This window comes from Tursiops truncatus, chromosome 20, assembly GCF_011762595.2.
Source record: "Tursiops truncatus isolate mTurTru1 chromosome 20, mTurTru1.mat.Y, whole genome shotgun sequence".
Taxonomy (NCBI): domain Eukaryota; kingdom Metazoa; phylum Chordata; class Mammalia; order Artiodactyla; family Delphinidae; genus Tursiops; species Tursiops truncatus.
The window spans coordinates 6885398-6902803 of NC_047053.1; the positions used below are offsets into that span (position 1 = coordinate 6885398).

At 50.3% G+C, this 17406-nt stretch overlaps 1 protein-coding gene across 14 annotated transcripts in view; it reads left to right on the plus strand.

Annotated features, from left to right (window-relative positions):
• The window catches only part of GAS7 (growth arrest specific 7), a 201061-nt gene that overhangs the window by 89997 nt on the left and 93658 nt on the right, over positions 1-17406 (plus strand). The window contains exon 1 of one of the 14 annotated variants that reach the window (XR_004523787.2): positions 952-1076. The exons of 12 other annotated variants lie outside the window; for them this stretch is intronic. The gene's annotated coding sequence lies outside the window, so the exon portion shown is untranslated. Of the gene's footprint in view, positions 1-951; positions 1077-14367; positions 15735-17406 lie in introns of those variants that run through there. One more of the 14 variants, XR_004523782.2, reaches the window with a different exon arrangement.

Consider the following 17406-nt stretch of genomic DNA (forward strand, 5'->3'; position numbering starts at 1 on the left):
TACAGCAAAGTGAGTCAGTTATACATATACATCTATCCATTCTTTTTTAGATTCTTCTCCCATCTAGGCCACTACAGAGTATTGAGTAGAGTTCCCGGTGCTATACAGTAGGTCCTTATTAGTTGTCTATTGTATATATGGTAGTATGCTCCCTTATTTTTAAATTGAGGCTCAGAGAGGGAAAGCAGCCTGCCAAATGTCACTCAGCTCACTGGTGCCTCTTGAGCCTTTGCCTGTGGCCAACGGTTGGGAAACCCCCTTTGTTTCCAGAAGCATCCTTAGGAGTAACACCAGGGCCACAGGCTGCTTCCCCTTGGTGTTTGAGGAGTAGAGCTTTTGCAAACTGATACGCCTGGTCAGGGTCATCGTACTCCTTCAGTGTCTTGGCCTCAGGTCTGTTCTGGGTAAGGAGTTGGCTTCAGGAAGGAGCTGGTGCAGGGGGCCATGGCCACAGCTGAAACCAGAGCTGGTGACTTAACAGGGAGGAGGTTTATGGAGGACCAGGCCCACCTACCCTCGCGGGGGAAACGGCGCGGCTGTGCTGGAAAGCTGTGGACATGCTTACCCGATTGCAGAATACTTCTTTCGTTTTGAATATCATTTGTTTGGTTGCCACAGCAACGTCAAGTCTCTATTTTAATGCTAACCTGCGTGGCTGCAACTTTCTATATATAAGTGCTGCTCTGCACAGTGAATTAGCTGATGCTACGGGGGAAGCAGCGGATGTGGAAACGGTGGCAGAAGATGACCAGTGGGTCAGCTCTGCAAGAGGAGGGACTGCGGGGCTGAGGTGAGTGGGCGCCCGGGGCGTGGCCGCTGATCCATAGGGCAGGTTGCTCGAAGCTCATTGGAGCAGGGTGAGAGCGGGAAAGGCAGCCCCACACCTGCGGGCGGGAGGGAGGGAGGGAAGCCCTGCTTGGATGGCCTCCTGCTGGGCCGGAGGGTGATTCTTCTGTTTCCCCACGGGTCGCCTCTCCTCACTCCTTCAGCGCGTCTGGGCCGCCCGGGGACCGGAGGCTCCGGAAAGAGGAGCAAGCCACTGGCCAGGGTGGTGTCTGAAGTGAGCTGAGTGCGGAGTGAGTTTTCCTTGTTTCCTTTGACTTGGTTCCCCGGTCTGGATCTTCGCCTCCTCTGTTTTGCCTTTTCTTCCTTCCCAGGTGTGGCTCCCGGTTGGGGCCAGATGGCTTCACATGGTGCAGATAGAATATTCAGGAGAAGCCTGGAAGGACCTTGGGAGTCGGTAGGTTCAGCTCCCCCGGCTCTAGATGAGGGAGAAGCCCAGAGAGGTACACTCTCTGCCAGATGTCACACAGCCAGCCAGAGAGTGGGACGGGAACCAGGTCCCCAGGGGACTTCTGACTCGGGTCCCTTTGCCTCATGAGGGCATTTGTGTGGTGGGGTCAGGACAGCCGTGGGTGTACACACTAGACGTACGGGGGCTGCAGAGAGGGTGGCCCACACGGGGGCGCTCCTTTCTTGCGTCCCAAGTTGGAGGGCGTGTAAGGAACACAGGATTATGTAACAGGATCAGAAGCCGTGAAGGCTTCTGGAAAGAGCATGGAAGTTAGAGTCTGGAAAACGGATTCACATGGATTCAGCCGCTTCCCGTGTGACAACTGTGTCCACTTCACTGAGGCTCAGTTTCCCCACTGAGTCCTGGAATCTCTTCCCCAGCACTGTGGTGGAGGGTCAGCGTCACAGCCAGTGTGAAACCGTCAGCAGCGGCATTTGGGTCCCGATGGGGGTGTGATGCACCCGAGGGCTTCTCTGGAGACTGGGTTTTGGGTGTGCCTTGAAATGCTCCAGTTTTATCATCATTTAGAAAAGTCTCAGTCGGGCCCCCTCTTCTATAATATCAAACATTCGACAGTTCTTTTAAGTGCACTGGCTCCAAAGACTTGGACCCAGTTTTTTTTTTTTTCCTTCTCTGACGTGCCACGTGACTTTCGGGATCTTAGTTCCCCAACCCGGGATCAGACTCGGGCCCATAGCAGTGAAGGCGCGGAGTCCTAACCGCTGGATGGCCGGGGAATTCCTAACCCTGTTCTTTTTTTTTTTTTTAATTTTTATTGGAGTATAGTGGCTTTACAATGCTGTGTTAGTTTCTGCTGTACAGCAAAGTGCCGACCCTGTTCTTGAAAAGAGAAAATGTGTACAGTTGGAATCTAGGGCCTGTGTACAGTCTGTGGGGCTGGAAGATTGGAGATGGGGAGCATTCACCCCTGCCTGGGCGGGCCAAGGAAAGTGCAAAGGGAAGGAATCTCTTGCAGGAATTTATGATGGAGAATGGGGGGAGGGGTATAAAGGGGGGAGTTTTAAAAACGGAGATCGGGACCAGGTGGTGTTTCTCAAAGCAGGAGTCACCAGCCACAATGTGTCTATAATCCGTATTAAGCAGCGTGGAAAACAGGGTGGGAAAACAGCAGAGTGCGTTGCCCGTGGTAAAGCACGTATTGCTGCGTGAAACTTTTGCTTTGCACGTATATTGGGTTGTGAAGCAAAATGTGCTTTTTACCGTGGGTCAGACTTTCGAAAGCAAAAAATGACACCTTCTGGCCTAGAGTGGTGACCCAGTAAGCCTGAAATCTCCTGTGGATGGCTGGGGATTTCCTTTCCAAGAGAAAGCTGGAAGGAGAAAGGAAGGGTTCTCGGTGGGGGAGAGCCTCACGCAAGCACCGTTTTGAGAAGCTGGTGTGATGCAGCGTGCAGCTCGGACAGGGACAAGCAGGCTGGCTGGGAAGCGTGAGGTCTGGGGACCAGAGGGGGCATCCCCTTCTCCCAGGGCCTGTGATTCTTGCAGCGACAGCCTGCTCCCCGTGCACCCTCCCCAGCGGTCCCAAAACACACATTCCCCTGCCCTGGAGCCCTACACTGCTCCGGTGAGGGATGGACCCAGCCGTCCTCCCCCCCAGGCACTGTGCTCCAAGGGTGCTAGCTTCCAGCTGCTCAGCACCGGCAGTCCCGTGGGGATCTCTCTGCTCACTGCGGCAGCTGTGTCATCTCACCTTTACACCCCGTGGATGCGCGTCTGTCCTCCGTGGCTGCTGTGCCCGACCCTCTTTCTCCTTGGTTCCCGCTCTGTGCACGGCTTTGCCTCTGACCACCTTCTCTGCCTCCCTGCCCAGCCGGTGGTGCATGCCTCACTCCTTAAGCTATATCAGCTTCCTCACTACCGCCTCCCCTTCCAAACCTTCTCATCAGCTGTTGAGGCACCACTCTTCCATAGACAGAGTAGGACAGACTCTCCAGGGTCCCTTCTGGCCCCCAAACCTTGTCCTATGCTTCCCTTCCAAGGAAGGTTGGACCCAGGCTGGGGCGCTCAGCTCTGGGTGAGATGGAGTTGGCCACACATTTGCAGCCCTTGGAAGGTGTGTCCTGATACCCGGAAGCTGGTATTCAGCTCACCCACCAGGAGATGTTGGTAGTAAGAGGTCTTAGCAAGAGGATAGTTAATAGAGGGTAAAGGTACTGATTATACTTTTGGTCTAGGATGGTGGTATTCAATTCTTTAACAGGAGGGTGCCCTCTCTTCAAATGACTGCTTATGCAGATCCCCAGCAGTTAACACCAGGAGCTGTATACTGGTGGCCACTGGGAAAAATCAAGTGCAAAACTGCAGGGGGGTTTGGTGGTGGTTTTGTTTTCGTTTTTGCCCATAGCTTCATTTAAAATTTTTTGAGTTGGTTGCCAACCTCTAAAAATGAGCAGATTTCACATTAAAAATTCAGATTTCCAGCTTCTCTGGCAAAAATGAGTAGCTTTGGTGACACTGAGCCCACTGTCCTGCCCGGCAGCAGTATGCTGACGATGAGTGGCGGGCTTTCAGTTTGCTACAGTCCCTACCCATCACCAGCATGGAGAGCAGTGATGGAACCGTTGCCGATATTCGCATGATTCGTGATGTCTTTCTTACGGTTAGGAAATATGAAATAGACCCGGTGCCCATGTCTGTGAAAAGAGGGAAAGTGAGAGGGCTGCAGTTTTCAAGAAGACGTTAAAGAATCTCTTTCTGAAAGTGAATCTGTTGGTCTCCTAAAAACTAAGTTTTAAGGAATAGCAGTAGATTTAGAACAGGTGCTGTGTCTTTTTGTTTGTGTGTTTGTTTTTGCCTTGAAATCAGTGGTTCTCAAAGTGTGATGCCTGAACCTGCAGCAGCATCACTTGGGATCTTGTTAGAAATGCAGACTGTTGGGTGCTACCCACACCTGCTGATTCAGAAATGCGGAAGGTGGGGTCTGGCAGTCTGTGTTCTGATGGCCCTTCTGATGCAGCTGAAGGAGCGAAGGCTGAGAACCACTGCTCTGAGGCTCAGAGCACAGACAGGAAGCCAGCACCCTCTGTTGTCCCTTTCCATCCTTTTAAGACCCAGAGGGGAGGAAAGGCGGGGATTCCTAGCCAAAGAGGAGTTGAGGTTCTCACCCGACGCCACTCCAGGCAGACTTCTGTTCACGCTCTGAGGGCTGGAGAAGTACTTCTGGCTACGGGAGCTCAGCAAATTCCAGTTCACTTTAGTCCAGTGCTTACATCTGTGGGTCCCGTCGGTGCAACAGTGGTGGAGGAGCCCTGGTGTCTCTGACAGTCCTGGGGAGATAGATGGTCACCGGGCTCTCTTCCCAGGGGAGCCGCAGTGTGTGACCCTAGCAAACAAGGCCGGGGAATGCATCACACGGAGAGGGACCAGGTTGGCTGCTCAGGCATATCAAAAATGACCAGGCATTCATGGGCTAGGAGTTCTTAGGTGAAAATAATTACCAGTTTTTAAAATACTTAGAGGTGAGAGCCAATCACCTTTGTACATTTCAGATCTGCCCTCGGTCACTCAGGCTGCTGTAATCATAGATGATCCCTTGGCTTCCGCCTACTTTCTCTCTGGCTAAAGGCTTTAATGACCTCAGTGGACAGTCTAGGTGAGCCAAGAGAGTACATTTCTTCCGAGTGTATTTACTTGAAGGGCCCTAGGCCCGTGAAAGCCTTGTTTCAGAGACCTCGACCAAGCCATTGATGACTTCCCCTGCCCCACCACGCCCCGGCCCATTTAGTTCATTTGTGATTTGGGGGCCCCCTGAGGGCATTTCGGTATGTAAGACCCCTCCCAGTAAAAACTAGATGAACACACGGGCTGTGCTTCTGCCTCTACCTTCTTGCCTCTCTCTCTTCCTGTCCTCTCACCTTGGGGCCCCGGTGACCCTGGGAAAGTAAGAAACCCGCTTTCTTAGTGGGCTGACAGTGCTACTTGGAGACTGAAGGAACTCCACTGATTCAACACATGATTGTTGGGTATGTTTTCTGTGTCTGGGGACAGATTTGGGTAGGACACTGTTCATGTTCTCAGGAAGCTCAGGTGAGCGGGGTGTGAGGACCACTCATCACTGGCCCCCGAACAAGAGCAGCTGTGGAGGTACCAGGGGGAGGGCAGGTGGGGCTGGTGGGGCAGGGGGCTGCATCTCCCAGGGAGACAGCAAGAAGTGAGGAGCCTGGCCCACCAGACAGAGCAAGATGGAGCCCCATCCCGGCTGGAGCATCGAACCCAGGCTGAGCCTTGATTCGTGGAGGAACTCGGGGATGGCCTGGGGTCAGGAGCAAAACCATCAGCCTTGGAGACGGAACACCGGGTTCAAACCAGTTCTGTCTTGCTGGTAGTAAGACCTTGGTTTATTCAATTATAAAATGAAAATGATTTGATTATAAAATGAATACTTCTCTCCCAGTGCTCTTGTAAAGGTCCAATAAGCTCCAACAGATACAAGTTACTGGCCCACAATAGACAGAAAGCACTTCCGCAAGGAAGAACCGCGGAAAAGGTTGGGACTAATGGTGAAGTACAGACAGTGGGAATCGGCTTCGGTGGGAAGAAGAAATCCTGTCCTTTGTCCTCGTGATTATCCAACCTCATTTTTAGGAGCTTGAAGTCAGGGGTGGGAGTGTTCTGCTGGGGTGTCCTTGCTGGGGGCAACGATTCAAATGAAGTCACACGCGGGCTGCTTTAGGAAGGTTGCCAGGTTTTGCGTTGGTTGGTTCACGGCTGTTGTGCACGGCCGTGTCTGTGTCTCGGTCTGGTTTGCAGGGGGTCACCAGCTTCCCAGCAGCCCCGGTGGACGTGGGTGTTCTCTGGCCCCTTCTGCTGCTCCCCGAAACCCCAGTCTTGCCCACAGAGTGGCCTGATTCCAAGTCACATGCTATTCCTCTTTCTCCGGTCTATGTCAGGAAGGTCAGAAGGTGTCACTCTGAGAGGTTAGCCCGCAGGCCATGCAGCACAAGTGACTCAGCCCCGGGGGCCTCAGCTGCTGAGTTTCCTAAAGGCTGCTCAGTGATTTAACGGAGATGGGACGGTATGGAGCACAGCTAATACTTACGGAGTTTCTTCCATCATTTCGGCCCTCGTATTTAGTCTTTGCAAGAATTTTGTGCAGTGGGTGGTGGTATTTCCATTTTTACATGTGGAAAAGAAAAAGAGGTTCAAAGCGGTGAAGTGACTTGCCTGAGATTATATGGCTGGTAAGAGGTAGAACCTATACCTGAACTTCCTCTGTCCTGGCTGAAGGTTAGAAGCTGGGTTTGGAGACAAGCAAAGGGATGTCTGTGGGCATCCCTAGTGGGGCCTGCCTCTTCTGTTTCTAATTCCCGCCCACATCCCTATGCATCGTGCATACCTTATTTTGGGAGCCCCTGCTGCAGAGCAGAGGCTGTGGTTCCTCGAAGCCTCTGGAATCTTCCAGGCCCCCTTGTTGGAATGGAGCTTTGCATTTCAATGAGTGGAAAAAAAATAAGCAGAAGAGGATTTGCCAAAAGAGAAAATCAAGTGCGTTTATGACTCCTTTCTGTGTGCACAGATGTTTCCTCCCTGGGTCACCCCCGCCCCCCTTCGCGGGGGCTCTCTGGCCACAAACAGATGGGAAGTGGCTCATGGTTGAGCTGAGAGCCAGACTTATTGGCCAAGGTCGCCTTGCACGGAGCCTTGTGGGGGTCAGCCTGGGGAGGGGTCCTAAGTGGGGCTTGGTTTCTGCCGTGCCATCTGGCCAGAGCTACTCCTCCAGCCATGGTAGCAACATCAGCACCAAGGTTTAGGGCCAAAGAGTGAGGAGAAGAAGACTCTGCATTAGGACTGGGAGACTCGGTGTCCAACCAACCCCCATCTGTCTCTGAGCCTCAGTTTCCCCATCTGTAAAATGGCAACATGGCATCAAGTGATCTCTACGGTCCCTTCCATCCCTAATTTTTGTGTCAGCACTGCATTGGTTAAGTTCTTTACTGTTGATCATTTTGTCTTAATTCAATTCGTTTTCCTAAAAATAAAGCCCCCCCACCCCCAGTCTCCCTGCCATTTGAAAGATAATACAATGAACCTTAATCTGATAAACAGTGTTCATTTTAGGGGATGGCAAGTGAAATGGGATACGTCAAGCGGGATTTTATTAGCAAATATTATCTAAATATTTTACATAAGGCTATATTCATGTATTAGCTCCTAATGGAATCCAAGTTAAAGATTGTTTTAAAAGAATGCACTAAAATGAATATGCTCATTATAGAAAACTTGGAAAATACAGAAAAGCAAAAATAAGAAAAAATATTTAGCATGCTTGTCTTTTTTTTTTTTTCCGGGGCACATTTGTCTACATAATTGGGATCATATGGTATATTTAGAATTGTCCATGCTGATTCAGGGGAAGGGCAGTGTTTACAAATACATTTTTAAAATAAAGAAAAATTAAAATTTTCATTTTTAAAATGAAAAAAGAACTCAGAAATGTAAACGTGATAAAAGAAATACAATGACAATAGCCAGAGGAGTCCCACAGTACAAAGATAACTTCTGTTAACATTTTCGTGTGTTTCCTTCGTGCTTGGCCTGGGGCGGGCAGAGCATTATTTTCCATAGTTGAGATCATGCTGCGTACTCTCGTTTCTAAAACAGGAACCACTCTTAGAAGATGATATAAAAGAGGGTTTAGAAGATGTTATAAAGGAGGGTTTTGATGGCAGAAAGCATTGGCTACTGGGTGGTTGATTAGTCTTTCCTGTTTTGAGGGGGTGGGGGGAAGACTTGGTTCATTCAGTATGAGTTTTAAATACACAGAAAATCATCACTCAAGTTCTTTGGCAGAGAAAGTGGCCGCTATGATGTTCTGCATAGTGCAGCATTGCTCGCGTGGACAAAGGAAACAAAGACTTTTTGTTCGGTGACTCTCCCAGCACAGAATCCACAAAGCTTGAACAGTCCCTCCACGGTCGGCATGTTCTTGGACAGAAAAGGAAGCAAGAAGTTACAAGTGCGCCCCACACATGGCTGGAGGCTTCGTCTGTACTGGCCTTGGATGTTGCAGGAGAAACATGTATCCTGGTTCTAGGATGGGAGGGGAGCAGCAGAGGAGGACCCAGGGAAACACTCGGCACCAGACCTCAACCCTAACCCTAACCCTAACCCCAGGCAGTACTGTTTGCTGGATGTCTGAGTTGGGGGAGTGCACTAAGCAATGCATTTATATGGTTACTTCCCCAGCATCATCTTCCTAATTTTGGTTTCTCTCTCAGTGTCTGAACAGAAGTGCGTGGTCTCTTCACTTGCATGCCTACGAGAACCTTCCTGTTTCTTTCATGTCAAATAGTAATATGACTTGGCTGTATATGTATGTCTTGGATGTCAACCTTTTTGGACAGAAACTCATGTTTGCAGCTCAGCCTGTTCATCGTTCAGCAAATGTTTATAGACACCCACAGGGATGAACAAGATGATGGCCATGCCCCTGAAGCTTTGACCTCAGTGGCATTTGTCTTCTAGCGCTTTCAGATGGGCGATGCCCAGTGCTGATGAGCTGTGAGCAAAACAAAGTCCCCGCCTCACAGAGCTTTTATTCTAGTGGGAAGTGCTCTCTAGCTGTTAGTAGGAGTAGAGGAAAAGTCTGAGGAAGGAGTGATTTCCTAGATAACTTTTCTCTTTGCCTGTTGGTGTGCATGATTTTTTATTATGTTTTATTATTTTTGTCATTAATTGTTGATTTTAGTGTATTTGATGTGGTCTTTTCTAATGGAATACTACTTAAACATACATTGATTAGTTATTTCATTGCTTTTTTTAGTTTGCAATTTGGGGAGATACTTTTTTTTTTTTTTTTTGCGGTATGTGGGCCTCTCACTGTTGTGGCCTCTCCCGTTGGGGAGCACAGGCTCCGGACGTGCAGGCTCAGCGGCCATGGCTCATGGGCCCAGCCGCTCCACGGCATGTGGGAACTTCCTAGACCGGGGCACGAACCCGTGTCCCCAGCATTGGCAGGTGGACTCTCAACCACTGCGCCACCAGGGAAGCCCTGGGGAGATATTTTTAAGTTTACTCTGTACTTTACTGATTTAACTTTTAATATTTTTATTTATCCACAACTGTTAATGTGGCTTTAAATGAGCAATTTTCATATAATACTGACCTTATCTATTTTCTTCTTTATATCAACCTTTCTCTTTTGCCTGTTTTTTTCCATTACGAATTTTCTGTTCCTCTAAGAGGTCACAACTTCTTACATTTAGCAGTTTCCTGACATTTTAAATTATATTCTGAATTACTTTCTGAGATGTGCTCTTCCTTTGAGCCTTTAGGATGGTGTTTCCTCACTCATTTCCCATGTGTTCCGCCCCTCCCCCCCGGCTTTTCAAACTCATTCTTTTTTTTTTTTTTTTTTTTTTTTTTTGCGGTACGCGGGCCTCTCACTGTTGTGGCCTCTCCCGATGTGGAGCACAGCCTCCGGACGCACAGCCTCGGCGGCCATGGCTCACGGGCCCAGCCGCTCCGCGGCATGTGGGATCTTCCCAGACCGGGGCACGAACCTGTGTCCCCTGCATCGGCAGGCGGACTCTCAACCACTGTGCCACCAGGGAAGCCCCAAACTCATTCTTAACAAGGCAGGATCTACGTAGACACTGCATTATAAGAGAAGAGTATAGGTCATCTGTCACTGGCTTTGGCACTCTGTGCACTTGGGGGAAGGTTGAGTCCTTTTCACATTTGCTCACCTGTAGATTCTCTTGTTTTCAAATCGACTGTCACCTGGTGCATTGTTCTTTTACTGCCTGGCTCGCTGATATTCCGAATGGGTGAAGTGCGTGAGAAATCACAGTTCTCCTGGCCCCATCCCCACTCACTGCTGTCAGGACATTCTCCAGACTTGACCTGTGGGGTCCGTACCTCTCTGAAGGACTAACACCCCTCCCCAGGCCCTGCACTCACCTGCACTGCCCGCTGGCTTGTTTCCAGGCATCGCTGTGCAGAAGTGGGTGGTAGGGAGGGAGGGGCAGCTCTCAGGCTGCTTCTGAGCCACAGGGGCTGGCTGTTTAGTGCTCGGGTGGGTGCAGATCCTGTATCTCACATCGGGGTCTGAGAAGGGCGAAGGTGCCAAGTGCATCTCAAATTAGGCAAGGAGAGCAGTGAAGGTGTGAAGTGCTGTTTCCCCTTTCGCAATCAGTCTCCGTTTTGTAAAATTTTCTCTGTTTACTCCACTGGCCTTAAAGGTCCTGGAGCGTTTTTCCCTCAGATTCTGATTGTGCACTATTTTTGCTTTTTTTGTAGCGTGGTAAGTTTTATCTTTTCCTCTTAATGCCACTCGAACCGGGATTCGACAGAGGTGTCCACAGGGCTACCGCCCGGTGCCCCTTTCCACAGGAAGTCCCTCTGTACCCCTTTAACTGTCCTCTTGGTCCTCCCCGTGGTGATTCAGGCCCACACTGGGGACCTCATTCCTGCAGTTGTAGGTATGTGGTCAGTAACAAATTCAAGTTTGGTTTTCTGGGATTGAAAGAAGAACCTCGTAAACCATTGCCTGATGCTGCGTGATAGGTTTACACATAGCCTGAGACTGTTTCTCCAAGTGGGCTGAGTGTACGACTGGGGATATGTGAGATGATCTTAGAACACATGGAGATAACAGTTTTTAAGTTCCATTTATTTTCGTGTGTAATAGAAAAAAAAAAAAACCCAATCAAATCCATGGTTTCATAGATATTACTGCTTAGGGCCAGGCTTAATTCAAGTTCCCTGTAAGTCAGTTAAAAAACAAGTAAATCATGACGCATGACGGTGGGAAAGTTCTGAGAGCAGAACGTGAGCGACTGAGGTCTGGGCGACGCTGAGGAGGGGATCCCGTAGGTCTGCAACGGGGCCTGTAAGGAGGCTTTTGAAACCAGGTGCCATTTCTGATATGTCCACTTGATCTTGGGACTCTTTTATGATGGGGACACGTAGAAACCTTATGAGGGGCCTTGGCCCCCACCACATTGAGTGCAAGAAACTGGCTACCAGTCACTTCCCAGGGGCCATCGCTCGGCCTGGTGGGCCAGATCCGGCCACTACGTGCATACAGCCCCGTCCCTTTCTTGCTTTCTTCTGAATGGGCATCTCTCTGAATGTCTTCCCCTGCTTCCCTGCACCTCTTCACACTCCCCAGCCCCTTGTGCGCTTGGGTTCAGATTTCCACGCCCACCGTACTTCCATATTCCTTTCTGAGATTAGTGGGGAAACCTCCCCTCTGTAGTCAGTAAGGATTTCCTTCATTATCTCGTGTGGACACTTAACTATGTATTTCTTCTTACGATCCCATCCTCGTTTGCTTCCTGTGACTGATTCTCAGAACCCACCTCCGTTCATTCCCCATCACGTAGTCCCTGAGTATGACTGGTTTGGAGGGGAAACAGATTAAGACCTGGTTGGTTTGTTTGTTTGTTTGTTTGCCTTTAAAAGTACTGAGAGGGGCCCGGGGGGTGCTGCCTGCATGAATGGAGGGCATGGGGGTGGGATGGATTCACTCTCCTGCTAATTGAATGCACCCACCCCCTCCATAGGTTCCACTGTGCATCCTTTCTGCCTGAACTCAGCATTGACCTCTAGGATTTCACCACCATCTCCGTGCAGATGCTCCAGCTCTATGTGTCGAGGGCCAGACTCACCCCAGTTGCCCAGTGATCACTTTGAACTTGGATGTGCAGACAACAGACTCCACCACATCCCCGCAAATGGCTCCCACCATAGCTGGAGCGCTGGGCAACGGGTTCTAGCTTCTCTCGTTCCCTTTGGAGTTGACTTTTACTTTCTCTCATTCCCCCCCCGCCCCCCCCCCCCCCCCCCCCCCCCCCCCCCCCCGCGTCTCACCAGTTGCCAAGGCTTCTTCTGCTTCTTACTTAGTGTTCTTCTGCTCTGGTCAAGCCCTTTCTTTTCATCCCTGCTGTCGGGCAAATTCTGTATCTTCTGAGGAACTGCCCCTGCCTGTCCCAACTGAAAGGGCTCTGCCCTCAGGACTCTGAAAGCTTATTGTCTTCCTACTTAGCAGTCAGCATTCCTTGCAGACTCGTCTGTATGGGTATGGTTATCCCTTTTTTTTTTTTTTACACTTGTGTTTATGCCTTATCTTCCAAATTTTAGAAGTCAAGTCATAGATATAAGACTTGCCTGTATCTTCCACAGCATTCAGGAAAGCGGTCGTTAGTAACTTGATTCGTTGATTAGTTATTAGTTGCTGATTGATTGTGTAGCCAAGGGGCTGCGTATCAGGGGGTGGGGCTGCCTTTGAGACCCTGTACCCTGGAGACTACACGGGCTGGTGAATAATTTTCCCCTTCATTCCTCTGAAGCATTTAGAAGAAGTGAGTCATCGCCATCCCCAGATGTTCTTTCTTAATTATCATTATAAGACAACGGAGGATGAGGTCCCACAGCAAACGTGGCCTATTTTTGGCTGACAGTTTTCAACTCAACTGAAACAAAGAATAATCAGTCGCAGGAGGGTTGGTTGCATCTGACTCCATTCAACTCGGGAAAATGAAGCTCAGTGGAGATGATTGCCAGGTCTTTTTGCTTTTGGATCATGGGTCTCCTGATGTCTTTTGTTTGTCCACGTGGCCCCGTAGTTAGAAACATACCTGTTTTCAGAGACCAAAAAGGAGGTGAACGATTTGTGCTTTTCCCCAGCCAACTGTAATGATAGAGTACTATCAGTAAAGCAGAACAGACGTGACTTGTGGATTAGAGCACTAGGATAACCCCAAACAGTAAACCCATTGGAATGTATATGCGAGTCTTAACACGCCCAGAAATGTTAACTTGGGTGAATCCTAAAGAATAAAACCTCTGCAGTCCTGGTTTGTTTTGCTTTAGTTCAGGTCAGCGCAGATCAGCCTCCTGGACTGTAATGGCCCAGAAAGGCCCCTTGCCATTGGCTGGAGGCCTTACAGAGAACCACCATGATGGTGATTTCTGTGTTGCCTACAGCAGGGCATTATTGTCTTTGGTCGTATCTACTTGTCTGTGTGCTGCAGGGTCAGAGTGGTGTCAAGGCTGACCGGCCTGAAAACCGTCCCCTCTTTGCTGTTATTAAAAGCAAGAAGTCATGGGCAGTGAAAGCTTCCATCGCCGTTTTAATTCCACAAAACCAGAGGGCCTGAGGATGAGGGTCTTGGCAGTCTAGATGCAGATGAAGTGTTGTTCTCATCTTCTCCTGGGTGGGAGCCCATTTCCAGGAGCAGAGAAGGACCTTGCTGTGTATTCCAGGGCATGGCTGGTCCCACAGCTCAGGGTGTGAGTTTGCACCTGGCATCCCTTCCCGCACCAGGGAGAAGATAACCCAGCAGCCGCTGGAGGACTCTCGCCTCTGGATCCGTACGGTGCTCACTTCTTCTCTTAGTGGCCGCTTTGGGACCATTTTACAACTGTGGATTTAAGCGTATGTAGAGATCTCTGTATAGACTGCATTTTTTTTTAATCCATGCATCCAGTGCTGGACACTTGGGTTGTTTCTACCTTTTGGTTATCGTGAATGATGCTGCTATGAACAGGAGTGTACAAATACCTGTTTGAGTCCTTGCTTTTGATTTTCTTGGGTATATACCCGGAAGTGGAATTGCTGGATCGTATGCTAATTCTATGTTTAATTTTTGGAGGAATTGCCTTACTGTTTTTCATAGCATCTGCACCATTTTACTTTCCCATCAGCAGCGCAGAAGGGCTCCAGTTTTTCCACATCCTCATCAATATCTGTTCTTTTCTGTTTTTTTTTGATAGTAACCATCCCAATAGGTGTGACGTATTATCTCATTGTGGTTTGAATTTGCATTTCCTTAATGACTAGTGACACATGACATCTTTTCATGTGCTTATTGGCCATTTGTAAATCTTCTTTGGAGAAACGTCCTTTGCCCATTTTAAAATTGGGTTGTTTGTTTTTGTTCTTGAGTCTAAACTTTTTTGTGTCCAGGGAAACTGCAGCACCTACTCTTTCAGCCCCTGCTGTTAGTAACAGCATCAACAGTAAGAACTCGCATCACCCTCGCACTATAGTAAGTGTTTACATGGATTGCTTTTTTCCCCTTTAATCCTCACAACAACCTTTTGGGAAAGATAATCTCCATTTTACACTTGAAGAAACTGAAGCTTAGAGGCCTTGCCCTACGTATCACAGTGGTGAACCAGCAAAGCCCGGACCCTGATCTGACTCTGTCCCTAAATGACAGTACTGATGGCCGGGCCCCCACCCAAGGAGCTGGCATTGAAACCTTCCTAGGTAGACACTTCATCCATGCGTTTGAGAGAAGTGATAGTTTATAGGAAACCACGCAGTCCTCAGGACCTCTGTTCCTCCAGGACACCATGTTTACTTCGATGTAAAGAATCAGTTCCTAAAATCCCAAAGGTTTGCATCTGAAAGCAAACCCAGAAATGCAGGTTTAGCACTTCAAGTGCTAAACCTTCAGCTGCCCCGAAGCGGAGGGATGGGATATATTCACCAAGGAGCCAGGTCCGTGCTGAAACTCATTTCCTTGGTGGAGGCAGTGTTGCGCTCAGGGTCCAGTCCTTTCTTCCCGTGAACCTGACAGTTTTGTGATCCCCAGCCTGTTTTCATCTGAGATGCCCGGCGTTGCCTCCTCTATTCCCGCTGTCTGTCCAGGTTTGGAGGTGACGGGGGCTGAGTGAAGGCAGGGGACCCTCACCTTGCCCTTTTGGGGGCAGCAGTTTTCCAGCCCTGGACGAGTCCAGCACAGTGGTTCTTTGGGGGAGCATTCTCCATCCTTTTTATGTTGGTTTTTATCTGGCCTTGGGTTCGCACAGCTGGGGCCGGAGCCGGGGCCAGAGCTGTGACTTTGGGATGGGAAAAAGTTGGCGGAACATTCCCCAGCAGGGCTTGGGCAGGCCCAGGGAGTCCCGCCTAAAATACAGTGGACAAAGGAGCTCTTGTCCACAGCCCTGGGGGTGGAAGGCATCTGGTCAGTGACACAGGCTTGGCCATTGTATGTCGTGACCTCAGCCAACTTTTTTTAGCTGAGGAAGGAGAAAAAGGGAGCGTGCAAAAAAGAAAAAAGAAAGAGAAAGAAAGGAAGAGAGAAAGAGAGAGAAAGGAAAGAAGAAAGAGTGAAAGAGAGGGAAAGAGAGAGAGAGAGACAGAAAGAAAGCCCCCAGATCCTTTGTATCTGGAAAGTCCAGAAGGCGTCGTTGATTTCCCCACAGGAGCTGGAGCAGATTTGGAAGGAACTGTGCAATGTAGTGGGTTCTTTGTGAAAGAACAGCGATGAGAAAAGCCACAGAAACATCCTCCGGGGTGCCCAGAGCCCTGACCCTGGGGTAGCTGTTCGCCTGGGCCTCATTTCCCGCCGAGGGGCCCGTGGAGAGGAAGCTGGCAGGGGCCTGGCCAGCAGCCCGGGCACTGCAGACAGGACCCACGACTCTGAGTTAGCGGCCCCCAAAGAAGATGAGCCCTCCTCCAATGGTAAGAATCGTTCTGCTTACCTGCCAGCGTGTGTGCAGCTCGCCTTTCTCCGCAGGCTCCTGAGATGGCTTTAGCAATTTAAAGAGGCATTTCTGAGAACCCTCCGAGATACGGGCTCCCAACCGCTGAGCTTACAAAGTCTGGTGTGTCGGGGGCACCTTTCCCGGGCCCGAGGCAAGAGGAGGGGAGAAGATGTGGGCTGATGTTGGAGAAACCAGGAAGGGAGGGGGCAAAAGATTGAAAAGGGGATGTTTGTGGAGGGAAAGGGTCTTGGGTCCCCCTCGGTTACCTGGGGAAGCAGTTAAGTTCAGTGTGACGGAGAAGCAGAGTGGTGACGTGTGGATTTTCCTATGGTGGGGATTGGAGTCCAGATCTGCCTCTTCCAGTAACTTGTCCCACATCCAAAGCTTGGCTTCTACCCACCCACCTACTTTCTACTCCACGGCCCAGTTCCAGATGGGACACTGGATGGTGAAAGCCCATTAAAGGACACAGTTCCCCAGAAGGTTGTTGAGTATCTCTGCCCAGTTAACCCAGTGTCTGCACTGGGGTTCCAGGCTGGGCTGGATGTTTCTGTGCAGTTCGGTGGTGGCAGCCGTGGCCACCCTAAAGATGATGGACGCTCTCTGGAGACTTAAGAGGAGAATAGCCTTATTTTGCCAACCGTCCTGCCTCTGGAAGTTAGCCTCCCCCCTTCTTTGGAAAGAGGAACCAAGAGGGGTCAGCTGAGACTTTAGTGACCTCTCTGTTGAGGTTCTGGACAGCTGAAGGAGGTCCAGTTTCTGTGGAAAGTCCCATCTATCTCTGCACAAAACCTTCCTCCAGGACATTCTATCCCACTGGCTGGGTCAAAATCAGCCTCTCTGATTGTGGCGTGGCTTCTGATCGAGGCCTGAACCTATACCAGGAGCAGAGATGGTACTCACCCTCCTGGAGCATCCTCTGACCAGCCAGGTGACCTAGTTCCCAGCTGGGCTTAAAGAGCCTAACGTGCATCTGAATTGCCCAGAGACCTTTCAGACAAAGAGCCCGGCTCTAGGGTGGGGCTTGGGACCCTGCGTTTCAAACCAGCTTGCAGAGGACGCCTGGGCTGCCGGTGCAGGGACCACACTGGGATGATGACTATTGTAAAGGACCCAGACCAGTCAATCCAGTGCTGACAGTTACAGCTGCCCACGAGCTGACTGCAGAGCACTGGGCAGGTCTGGCCCTGGCTGTGGATGGCGGCAGGGAGGTTTACGGGCAAGATGGGATTAGCAAGGAGGTGAACGCTGAGGTGCATTCCGGGAGCGGGGAGGAGCCCGGGAAGGCTCTGGGCAGAGGCTGAGATGTAGGGGGTGCGGGCCGTTGGCGGGGTGCAGCGTGAGTGGTGAGCAGAGGCGCTGTGTGCCAGGAGGTCTGGAACTGTTCTTCCGGAGCCTGCCTTGGGTGCGGGGAGAATTCTAACTTCGGATACAGGGAATCCCAGGACGCCAGGTGGATGTCTGGTTCTTGGCAAAATAGAGAGCAACTGTGTGTGGCTCTGGGGGTGACAGGGAAGGGGTGGACACGGGCCAGCAGGACAGAAGCCCTCACCAGAACTCCCCATGGTGAGAGGCGGAGGCACTGAGCTCCAAGGTAGTGAGGCAGAAGCCCAGGTGTTTGGGGCCCAGGCAGTGTCCCAGGACCGCTT